An 11,117-nucleotide genomic window follows, 5' to 3' on the forward strand; every position below is an offset into this window, starting at 1 on the left:
CCTCTGAACATATCCAAACTTTCTCAGGCGTGCCTCTCTAACTTTGAGCTGTCTCTCTCATTTCTAAGGCTGTCCATCCTGCTCACTTCCAATGAAGAACTTAACATTCACATGTCTGCCACCTCCAGCCCAACATCCTGTGTTTTTGTTAGTGCCATCTCCAAAGCATACATCATAGCAGGTCTCACTACCATTCTTCCTTGTGTTATATGTAGTACTATCTATACAGTCAGCAACTAGTGTCTTGTGCTTTGTTTTTACTCAGTAACTTCTCATTTTCTGTACATTTACAGAGATGAGACAAGTTATTGTAAATGATGTAAAACTAAAGATGACACAAGAATTCATCTGACTGACTTGAGAGCATGCAGCAGTTACTTTACATAACATTCCAGCTTTTATCAGTTTTGCTTGTTATGTGCTAAGATTGTGTTTGTTATGTGCTTTGTACAGCAAAATTATGTGAATTCAGTACTGACAATCATATCCAGGCTCTGTGATGCCTTCAAAAGACATTATTTTCATTCAAATCTAACACTTATTAGAAAGAACAAGCACTAACAGGAGTTACTTTTTAACAGATTTTCTCTGCTGCATTAATTTAAATTTGGTCTTTGTGATTGTTTGCACATTCATCTTGCAGAAGCACTTTGATGTAGATTCAGCAGATTATTTTTTGTCTCTGCAAAAAAAAAGGGAAAAAGAAAAAAAAGATAACTGCTGTCAGTTCTGAGCTTAAAAAAACATTGTTTCCTTACTTGTGCATTTTGTTACATAAGTTAGTGTATTTTGCAAAAGTTACTTCGAAGGAGCCAGACTTTTTTTAAAGGTTTTCTTTGGACACTGGCTGCTTTCACATTCATTTTCAGTCCAGTCTTTGTACCTGGCCATTTTCAGATGAATACCTTTTGTTGGTTAAACCATTTAATGCTGACGTAGAGGTATGACAAAAATTGTCTCAGAGGAGGGGTGGCCATCAAGAAATCATTCTTAAGGAAGGGAAACAGGGAGAAAAGGCGGAGGTATGGAGAAAATCAGAAGCAACAGGTCTGATGAAGCGGTGAATCCAAATGTGAAAGTTCTGATGAAGATGGTTGTCAATATGTATGCAGGAGGTCAGGAGAGGGGTACAACACTGAGTGTCTACAGCCATCTGTAAAACATATTTGAGGTTCTGTCCTGGCTTGGAGTTCTCAGTCAGTGGTGCTGGGGATCTTGTTAACATTGATGGCGGCATTGATGTGGAAAAGTACCATTAGATTTTGATCCACCATGTCTACCTACCATCTGGAAAGCATCTACCGTATTTTCCGGACTACAAAGCGCACCCGAATATTAGCCGCACAAGCTAAAATCAGGGGAAAATCCTGTTTTGTACATACATTAGCTGCACCTGACTAAAAGCCGCAGGTGTTTCAATGTTGTCATATCATATGTAAGAGAATAAGCACAAAGCGAATTGTCAGGAAAGAGATGGCTGTTTCGAGACACATCACTTTTATTAATATTTTGAAAAACAAGTTATTATCCCTCTTTCTTTCTTCCCTCTTTCTTTCTCCCCTTCTTTCCCCCAGTCAAGTCTGTCCCGTATTCAGTAAGTGAAAACAAAATAAACAATAAAAGGTGAATCAAATGGACCATTACGGCAAGGCTGGGATGGTCAATTTGGTAAAGTAAATCCGTTGGGCATCTTTCTTTGCCTTTAGACAATTCTGATGGCAAAAGAGCCAAACGGGACAGGCCAAAAAGAAAAAAGAAAAAAAAGAAAAAAGTTATGGGTACATATTTGCATAACTTTTTAGGTATATGTACAAGTACTGGTAATTACAAGTACGAAACATGCACTGTGCTTCATAAATGAGTAACAAATGTAGTACATAACAGTAACCTTCAGCACACCAGAAAAATAAATGCGGCCTACCTTTTAGGCTCAGGTGCAGTGACACGGCTTTAACAAGAAGAAAAGTCAGTCATTCACCACCATCTTTCTCTTCTTCCTGCGCACTAAAACCACCGAAGTCCTCTTCTCCAGTGTCAGAAACGAACAGGCTCAGGATGGCTTCATCATCTACTCTCCGCTTCTTTCCTTCGTTGTCACTTTCAAAACCAAAGAAATCCTCGTTGTCAGTGTCAGAGTTGAACATCCTCAGAAGGGCCGTGGCGGTGTCCTCCTCTCCATTATGCAGCAGTCTAGCCCTTCGAAATCCGTTGGTGATCGTGGATGTTTTCACACTTTTCCACGCTGTCAGAATCCACTGGTGGAGTTGGGCATAACTTGCTTTTCGCAAGTTTATCGCCGCTCATCATGCACGCCTCCCACTGAACGTGTAGCGCTACTTTGAAGTTTGTTTTTCGCACTAGTTCGTACGGCACTACGTTGCCTGGCGGACGGACATGTGACCAACATGCCACTCTTGAACCCCGATACTGTGTGTCTGATCACATGCCCTTCCGCCAGGCAACGTAGTGGCGTACAACAGTGGAACAAACAAAACAAATCCTCTTACAATATCACAAAAATCATGGACAATCCATAGAAAAGCCGCACCTGACTAAAAGCCGCAGGGTTCAAAGCTTGTGCAAAAAGTAGCGGCTTATAGCCCAACAATTACGGTAATTGCCAGCGCCTTCATTTATTTTGTATGACAATGAAACCTGTGTAATCAAATCATACCAAAAGTAAATATCTGTCTTATTACCAGACCCAAACATGGACATAGTTTAAAATCAGATACTCGCCTCACTGCCTCTCAGAGAAAGTTTGAACAGAGACACTCACCACTCTTTTTAAAACCTCACACCATCAGCCAGCAAACATGGCAAACTTTATTAAAATGATACTTGCAAATTGCAGCTACAAAGAGTGGTAGCAAATATATGACTGAATAAAAACCACTCAGGTGAACAGTAAAAGACGTAAATCCAGTTTACAGAGGGATAAAACTGCCAAATGCAACAAGAATGAAAGACATAAAAGGGAAGCGGATAAAGAGCTGTTTGTACTAAAGTCTTTTAGGTGGTAATTTAACAGGCAGGCTGATGTTTTATTTCTCAGGAGAAGAGTATCTTCTCTCCATCAAATTTACAGAGAGCCCAGGGAGGATGGGATTGCTCAGCTCAGCTGAAACCTATTGACTGTTTGCATGTTGGAGTGGACTGATGACCACCCGCCTGCGGATTAGTACAGTGAAACAACACAAGTCTGAAAGAATTTAAAACTATGGTGCATCTGATTTAAACTGGGATTTCGTTTAGCTTAGGCTCCATTCACACACTAAAAACAAGTTGTGACCACTTGGCAACCATCAGTGTGCATATTCTAAGACTGTGATTGGTTGTTGGCAAATGCAAGGTGAAACTGATCACAGAGATGCATATGGGGGCACACCAAAAACCTCTTTGTAATTGTTTTGTTGCTTCCAGATTGTTGCCGGTACTCTTATCTGCAGACATTTGCAAAGTATTCAGAAAAATGACAATGGATCTATGGAGGGAATGGCACAAACTGGTCTGTGGATCTTTAATCAAGTGAAATAGAGTCAAATATAAAATGTAAGTGTGATTAGTCAGTATGGAGTGATTGAGGCTGTTCTGAGCTTGATTAATGATGATTATATAGTATTTAACAACTCATTATTATTGTAATCATTTTCCATTTGGGCTAAGTTACATTTTCTCTTGGAGTTAATTAGTCTACCTACACTCAGTGCTCCAGACCACTCCAGTCACAAACATATTTTCTATGTGTGTTTAGGATAAGCACTGGGATCAACACACAACTGCTGGTTTTGGTGGGTAAAAGTTGAACACTGTATAACACAATTAGTGGTTAAAAATGAGATGTTTGCTGCAGTAAAACTGCATGAAATTAACATTTTTTATGTTACTACATTTGCACTGAAGATATAACAATGTAAATTATTTATGGACAGTTACCATGAAGAAGAAACACAGAGTTTATGTCCACACTCCATCAGATGAGGTCCAATAGTTGAGTTTTAGGTCAGGCAATGGTTTTAATCCAATGTAAATGCAAGATTTGCCTTTCAAGTTAGTATTTTGTTCATTAAACTAAACCCTGACACTTTCCACTCCGCAACAATTTGCTGCCAGTGCACAAATATAATACTAAAATAGCCGAGTCACTTCAAGCAGTTATTGTGCTGCAGGAGCTGATATCAGCCTCTCAGTAGACTGCATATAAAAGTTGGGCATGGGAAAGTGCATTCAGGGTGAAAGCGCAAAAACGATAATAAAGGTGGACTTATTTTACAGTATACCTATGCTGTCTGAGTGTGCAGCACTTTCTCACTGGTGGTGCCTTGAAAACATCAGCATGGTGATAGCTAAATGGCTCACCTTGAGATTTCAGAGTAGGATCTTACTTCTTGCAGCATCCATCATAAGAATGCAGTCTAAAATTAAAAAATTAACATTTTCTTACTTGCTGATAGGCGGTCACCTGATGATAGAAGTTGTAATCTTGTCTCAGCAAAGTCTTCTGCTTCACAGCAAAGAGTAATCTCTGAGCACCAAACAGCATCAAAATAATGTCACTGTATGTTGACATCAGCACATCACTGATTATCAATTAAAATCTCACAGTGCCACAAATCAAATGGTCTAATTTTTAGGATACCAGCAACTGTTCCTGTGGAGAAACCAACAATGAAAAAGTGAGTTACCTTTTCTATAGATTCTTGTTAGATCAGTATATGCAAACTATTCCCACTTTGGGTTTAATAGACAAAATGCTTTCGAGAACACACAGATGCGAAATGTGTGACATTTATAACTCTGAGCAGAAAAGTTGGAGCAGTTTCATGATATTATAACTGCTGGCCTAGCGCTGTCCTTAAGGAAGAACAAACAAAAGTCCTTCAAACAACTTCTGAAAAACATATACAGTCTCACAATGACACACACAACAGCTGGCTATACAGTGCAGAAACTGAGTGCTGCTGTGTTGTATAGTTTGCATTGGCTTGCATGATCAAATCCAAGTGTGTCACATTGTGGTTTCACTCCTCCAGCTTTTCTCTGCACACTTTTCCCTCCAGACCCAAATGGGTCACTGAAGAGAGGCTCAAAGCGAAAGCCCAACCGAAATATTTGAAAGTATTTCCTCTAAAAGGAAAAAGTCTGGATGCATTGGGGGATAGTGGGGGGAAAAATAGAAAGATTCACTCTAGCTTTTTGTCATCGTTTCAGCCCTTCATATTTTTGTGAGCCTGACCCTTTGGGAGCGTTGCCGACGGCGCTGGACAGAGCTGCCCGGACAACAAAAGAGGAGTCTTTACTTTTCATCCGTGCTGGCCTTGCTCTCCCGGGGGTTAAGATGACCATCGATCGGCCAACCTGATAAACACAAAGAGCTGCTGGTGGAAGCGCTCACAAAGCAGTCCAGCTCTGTCTGTCAATTATCCAGAGTCTACTAAAACCCTCTCTGTCTGTGTCTCTGCTCTCCACTACATCTCATGTGCTCTGAATGCACCACGCGCCCATGCATTACACCGCTCGTTCTGCAGAAATATGGTCACATGGGGCTTCTGAAGAATATTCAGAGACTGTGTTGTTTATTCTGTCATTAAAAGATATCTTTAAATTTTGTGCATTAGGGCTGAAAGAGCTTTTTAGCTCTAGGTTTAGAAGATTTTCCCTCTTGCATTTCTGCCACCCACTCCTCTCTAGGGAATCACTGCTCCCATGTCCTCTAGACCCACCGCAATCCCTCAACCACCTCCTCCTCCTCCAGGTCTGGATACCTCCTCCCTTTTCAGCAGAGATCACATGTTTGCAAATGGGCCCCATGGCTGGAGAGCTTGGCGGTTGGAGGACTCCCCGGTGGATCCGCCAATTAGCCCCAGCCCCCGGCCTCAGAGAAGTGGAGCGAGGCCGGCAGTGGAGAGAGCTCCACAACGTCCCCAGAGTTTCCTTTTAACGGGTGACCGCCAAAGATGGGTCGAGGAGAGGCGAGGAGACGAGAGGGGGAGCGGGGCGGGGGTGGTGTGGTGTGGGTGGAGTAAGGGCTGCAGAGGGTGTGACGGTGAGGATAATGGATGACCTTTTTGTCTGTTTTGCCGCTAAGGATTTTGAATCAATTGCAGCTTCTGTCGCCCCGTCAGGCACTATAGCTTCAACTTGTGGGAAAGAGACAAGCGGCCAAGTGTGGAGATAGTTGAAGAAGGCTCATTAGGGCACCAGTTTCTGAAAATGGCTCCTTTCCTTCATTTTTCCAGCATGGGTTAATTGAAACGTGTGTAAAGCTCAGTTTTTCTACTCCTCACAGAGAGCCGACTCCACCAAACACTGAAGCATTGATTATTGATTATAATATTGATTATTATGTCGATGGCCACAGGAAACCAGACAGTTTGAGATACACACATATATATTTGTGTCAGATACAGAATGGACCCAAAAGACAGATTCAACACCAGAGATGGGCAGTAACCCACTGCGTTACTAAACTATTGTTTGTGAGTGTCTCATGACAATGACGTAAGCGCATGCAACGTTCATGGCAGCAACAGACGTTTGTAGATAAACAATGGATAATATAGAGAGCGGGAGAGAGTACAACCATGCAGCGATTAAAGCATGGAAGTTTTGACATTAGTTTGATTCCGTAAAAAGTGACAAAAACGTTAGCGTCCACTGTACACTCTGCGTGGGAGGAAAACTTCTTCCTACAGCAAAAAATTAAACTTCAAATTTGAGCAAGCACCTAGCACGGTGCCACGGGAATGTGAAATTCACAGAGAAACCCCCGGATCCACATGACCGCTGCGTCACCGGGCAAACCTCCACCTGCCCCACTTGCTGTGTTTTACTTGCATCTATTGGAAAGAGTGAGTGTAAACAAAACATTATTTTATTTTATATGCTGTGGAATATGTAGAAAATAGGTTTAAATGTTAAACAATTTCTTCAAGTCAAAGACAGTTGCATATTGCATATAATTAAATTTTAGCTTAATGCAATGTGCAAAAAATTAAAAGATTAGAACTAATAAAACAATTTTTCAGAAGAGGCTTTCCATTTGATTGAATTGGGCTGAAAGGTCTATTGCTTTATTACATATTCAGCTTGTGTATCATGTTTTTAAAAAGTAACTAAGAAACTAAGTAACTAATTACTTTCAAAAATAAGTAAGCAGTAAAGTAATGGGATTACTGTTTTGGAGAAAAAATCAGTAATTAGTAACTATTTCCTTTTTCAAGTAACTTGAAACACTGTTCAACACAGACACTTGAGATACGCGAAACAACTTTATTTACAGTGACTATATGCAATGGTGTGTGAAACACTATGATAGTGAGCAGGGGCAGGAACTATATACAGGGGCGAGAGCAAAAATACTAAAGCTATGCGCAGTAACAAAACCTAGTGAGCATGAGCTATGACGTGAGCAAAATACTATTACTATGAATACAGAAATGATGCTATATACATGAGCATGAGCTAAATACTGTGACCATGGTGACACTGACAACTAATAGATAGAGATAAACACTGTGAGGTAACTGTTTTGGGACAGAATAAAGAATTTGGCAAAGAAATGAAGGGGCGAGAGCTGGTGATCCGAGACATTGTCTGTGGGTGGAGGTACGCAGACAATGTGTACCTCCACCCTCCACGAGAAGAGTAGATGAGGTCGTGAAGGTCCAGGTGAGTATGAGAATGATCCAATTCAAATGTTTTCTGTGGTGAGGCACGCAGGTGAGAGAGAGAGAATCTAGTCTGTACCCGAGATGCAGGTGTGATGGCGGCAGATGAGACAGATGAGATAGCTGTAGGCAGTTGGAGAGAATGTTCTGTGGATTCAACCAGAGAAATCAAGGCAAGTACAAACACAGAGGAGGAGACATGAAGCACAGTCAAAAAATACTGCCACTCTCCCAAACCATGACACTTTGATACTGTTTCCATGTACGCTTGCATGTTTCAAACACTTGCTGGAGTTGTTTCCCATTTTCCGAACAAAACAAAGAAATGAGAACTGGCTCAAGACTTTTTGGCCATTCGCTTTTTAAATAGAACACAAACCGGCATTACTTCCATCGCTTTAGTTTGAGTTTTTTCATGTTTATTCAGATGTGATTCTCGATAAGATAACAGACATAAAAGATGGCTGCATAGTGGTACTTCACCCACTGAGCAGTGAAGTGTTGTGAAGCCTTGGGCAGCTTTTTAAAACTAGACATCAAAAACACAGCTTGGGTCGAACAAGGGAAAACACACACTCATTAGGTAACTCGTCGACCACAATTGCCAATGAACATTTAAACCTAAGAGCATTTTTGACTCCAATGCTCGCAAAATTACCTTCATGTTGGATTCAAAGATACTTTAAAGGAGAATCTTAGACCATAAACGATTCAGGAAAAGGAGCTCAGGACTGCAGGTTGATTGGCTTCTCTCTTCCCTTTCTCCAGATCTCCAGAGTGGTCAAGCCTGATTTTACAGGAACACGTTTGTAACGGTGGACCCAAGAAATACCAGCCGGAGCGACTTTTGACAGTGCAGAACTTTTTATTAAGCTCGGGTTGTAGTGGACACATGTACTCCGCGCTCTCTTTCTCTGCTGTCACGTTCCTTCTCCGTCTGTCACTGCCAACACATAAAGAGACACAATCACTGTCAGATCCCAGCACACCTGTTCACCCCGCCCCTGCGCCGCCCCGGGAGCTCACTGCGTCACGCCTCCTCTGCAGCTGGCCAAGGACCACACCCACGCCACACATCCCCACCGCCCGACTGAGGCCGGGGCCCATCCGGCCGAACCTACTCCCCCCCCCCGCGAGCGAGAGAGGAAATCGGCCACGACCATCTGCGCGCCCGGCCTATGGATCACCTTGAACTTAAAGGGCTGCATGGCCAGATACCACCGAGTGATCCGGGCGTTGGCATCCTTCATGCGGTGGAGCCACTGCAGCGGGGCGTGGTCCGAGCAGAGGGTGAACGGGCGGCCCAGGAGGTAGTAGCGAAGGGAGTCGACCGCCGCCGTCAAATCCGCCGGGCGGTGGCAGCGAACCCAACGAGCCGTCGCCTCGGGCAGGCCTCCCACGAACTGCTCGAGGACGACCATGGTCAGCATCCGCGTCTCCCCAGCCGAGGGGCCCGGTCGCAGCCACCTCGCCGCCGCATCCTCCAGCTGCCGAGCCCAGGCAAACGGCCGCTCCCCCCCCGACATCCTGCTGGCCCGGAACTGACGGCGGTAATCCTCCGGGGAGAGCCCCAAACGATCCAGCACCGCCCGGCACACGTCCTCGAACACCCCCCGCGAGCCGGGGGGCAGGCTCAGCGCCGCCGTCTGGGCCTCACCCGACAGAAGCGGCAGCAGCCGGGCGGCCCACTCCTCCTCCGGCCACCGACAGGCCACCGCCGTGGCCTGGAAAGCCTCGATGAAAACCAGCGGGTCCTCCCCATCCCGCATCCGGTGCAACGTCACCGACAGCGGAGGGGCGGGAGCCGGCGCGGCCGCATTCCCCAGCAGCTGCCCCAGAGCCGCGGTCTGCTGCTCCGCTTGCAGGCGAAGCAACGCCAACTGTTGGTCCTGCGCGGCCGCCTGACGAGCCGCCATCGCCGCCATGTCCATCATCATCTGGCCCAAGATCTGCAGCGGCTGGGCGGGCGGCTGGGCGGGCGGCGGGGCGGGCGGCGGCGCCGCCGGGGGAGCAGGGGGAGCCGGCAGGGGACCGGACATCACGCGCGGGTTTCGGCACCAGTGTAACGGTGGACCCAAGAAATACCAGCCGGAGCGACTTTTGACAGTGCAGAACTTTTTATTAAGCTCGGGTTGTAGTGGACACATGTACTCCGCGCTCTCTTTCTCTGCTGTCACGTTCCTTCTCCGTCTGTCACTGCCAACACATAAAGAGACACAATCACTGTCAGATCCCAGCACACCTGTTCACCCCGCCCCTGCGCCGCCCCGGGAGCTCACTGCGTCACGCCTCCTCTGCAGCTGGCCAAGGACCACACCCACGCCACAACGTTTTTCATACTTTCACTGTTACATATGGAAGCTGTCCAAAACAAAACAGGCCTATTACTGAGCCACTGAGGGACAGTTGGAGGCTAAGGATGGATGGTTAAGTGGTACTCTCTGAGTTTCCACATGCTTTAAGGCTTCAGACTGAACCAATGATCTTCTTGAGCCTTGAGCATCCTTGACCTTATAAAATGTCTGATTTAGTACAATGTACACTAAACATGTTTATGCTCTGTCACACCGAGTGGACTTTTCTCCAGTCAGAATGTATAAAATAAAACAGGAGAAAGATTTTCTGATAAAAAAGGAAATATTATCTTCAGCTCCACATTCAAAACCGTGCAGCCTGCCAGGACCGTGCTGAGCTTCCCGTGCGGATGCCACAGTTTACACTAGACACACACGGAAGTCAAGGAGGACACTATTTACCCACTCATTCCTGCTTGTTAGGTCAACAGTTTCCTTTGAGCTTTTTCAGGAAAAGCAGAGCAGGACCAAATTAACAAGAGCACACACATTTGAGTCTCGAATCCAGCGCACAGATAGCAGACTGAGTTCAGACAAATTTTAGACAGCAAAGCACAGATGTAAAGTTTGCCTAAAACTCCTTATGAGGAGGACAATGCAGCAGCAGAATTAAAGAAAAAAGAAAAAAGTTGGAAAGCTGAGATTAGCCGAGGCTGCAGAAAGACAGAGAGGCAAAGCGAACAGCTGGCTGGGACAGATACTGCTGTTTCAGACCTCTCCCCACCCCCAGTGCGTAAACAAACTGGCAGTCTGTTTGATTTATGGAGTGCGTCGCTGACCGGATGGCCATTATTGCGACTGAAAGAAGCAGGAGTGAGAATGGTCGTCATCAGTGAAACGTGTCCACGCTGCAGCCTTTCACAGGTCTAGCAGACTTTGTCTTGCGCTCTTTGTCAGCTTGGCATCTCCAAACAGTTTTCTGATTCAGCGGCTGACAGTCGAGCTGCGCGTGACCACTCGGACGCGCTGTAAATCATCAACGGTGAACACAGAGAAGCCGTTTGGCTCCGGGAGATGTGTCTTTGTGTCTCCTCGGTGTAGACTTTGGCGAGTGATTAATCATTACACTCTTCAGTGTTGGGAGGTAATTTAT

This window comes from Rhamphochromis longiceps, linkage group LG2 (genome assembly GCF_057381845.1).
Source record: "Rhamphochromis longiceps isolate RC_006_pf linkage group LG2, R_longiceps_female_GT1.1, whole genome shotgun sequence".
Lineage (NCBI taxonomy): Eukaryota > Metazoa > Chordata > Actinopteri > Cichliformes > Cichlidae > Rhamphochromis > Rhamphochromis longiceps.